The sequence below is a fragment of the Ipomoea triloba genome, chromosome 1 (genome assembly GCF_003576645.1).
Source record: "Ipomoea triloba cultivar NCNSP0323 chromosome 1, ASM357664v1".
NCBI classification, from domain to species: domain Eukaryota; kingdom Viridiplantae; phylum Streptophyta; class Magnoliopsida; order Solanales; family Convolvulaceae; genus Ipomoea; species Ipomoea triloba.
Genome location: NC_044916.1, coordinates 4,681,238 through 4,683,051, shown reverse-complemented (window position 1 = coordinate 4,683,051; position 1,814 = coordinate 4,681,238).

The following is a 1,814-nucleotide window of genomic DNA, read 5'->3' as shown; positions in this document are numbered from 1 at the left end:
CGACTCGTATGATAATGAAGTTAACCAAATTGCTTTGCGAGAGTTGAAAGGTTTTTGTTCTTGGGATAGTCGTTATTGAGAATTAAAGAATTGTTTAAAAACACATTTTCGTGATAGCATAAGGATCGTATTAATTTCAAGTATGTGCATCGTTCTTGTGGTTTAGCTTGCTTGCATATCAAAGTGGTGGCATCCTTTGNTGAAGGGCAACCATCGCACTGTCTTCGAAAAAGCGTGGATATACACGTGAAGTCGGTTGCCCCGATGCGAGGTCTTGGGAGATGAGAAAATTTAAGAGAGCCATTCCGCTGAGATTCGGGCACCCATCGCACTGTCTTCAAAAAAGCATGGATCTCCATGTGAAGTCGGGTAGCCCGATGAGGTTATCTTGGGGAATGGGAAAAGGAGAGATCTATCCCGTTGGGACCGGGCGCCCATTGCACAGTTCTCGAAAAAGCATGGAGCTCCATGTGAGATCGGGTTAGCCCGATGGTCGGTCTTGAGGGGTAGTAGATAACCGTTAAGCCTTTTCGTTTATCACGCTAGAATCTAGGGGGCTTGAGGTTACAAGGGTGGTCTAATAGGTTTGGTTTGTGCACATCGGTCCCACTAGTTGGCTCGGCTAGTGGCCCGCTTTAAATGGTTGGTGAACCCGTTATTGGATTGCATGCTCGACTCGTATGATAATGAAGTTAACCAAATTGCTTTGCGAGAGTTGAAAGGTTTTTGTTCTTGGGATAGTCGTTATTGAGAATTAAAGAATTGTTTAAAAGCACATTTTCGTGATAGCATAAGGATCGTATTAATTTCAAGTATGTGCATCGTTCTTGTGGTTTAGCTTGCTTGCATATCAAAGTGGTGGCATCCTTTGCACTTAGTCTTTGCTTGGCCTATGATAGCTTGCTTGAGGACAAGCAAGTTCTAAAGTGTGGAAATTTTGATAAGTACAAGAGATGCCACAATTGTAAGGTCAATCTCGGATCGCATTGCATGTATTTACTAGCATTTGAGATTGATTTGCCCTTTTATTGCATTAGAATACTTGATTTTGTCATTAAACCCCATTCCACACTTGGCTANTCTTGGGATAGTCGTTATTGAGAATTAAAGAATTGTTTAAAAGCACATTTTCGTGATAGCATAAGGATCGTATTAATTTCAAGTATGTGCATCGTTCTTGTGGTTTAGCTTGCTTGCATATCAAAGTGGTGGCATCCTTTGCACTTAGTCTTTGCTTGGCCTATGATAGCTTGCTTGAGGACAAGCAAGTTCTAAAGTGTGGAAATTTTGATAAGTACAAGAGATGCTACAATTGTAAGGTCAATCTCGGTGCGCATTGCATGTATTTACTAGCATTTGAGATTGATTTGCCCTTTTATTGCATTAGAATACTTGATTTTGTCATTAAACCCCATTCCACACTTGGCTAATTGTTTTTCAGGTAAAAAAGTTGCGCAAAGTGGTGAAAAAGGGCATGGATTTCAAAGATTGATTCGAGAACCAAATTGGAAACAAAAGGACCGACCGGACGCGCCTTGGACGCGCGCCCGCCCAGGCGTCCACGTCCCAGGTCCACAAAGTGCAAAGCAGTACGCAGCGGACGCCAGCTGGACGCCACCGGACGCGCCGCGTCCGAAAAAAATCACTCTCTGAAGTTTGCAAGGTCTGCTTAGGACGCGTAGAGGACGCACGTCGGACGCCGCGTCCGATTCCCACTTCCCGCGCCGAAGATTTGAACAAGCGCGTAAAGAATCCCGCTGGACGCGTAGAGGACGCGCGTCCAGTCGGGCGTCCGATACGGTTTATTTTGGCGG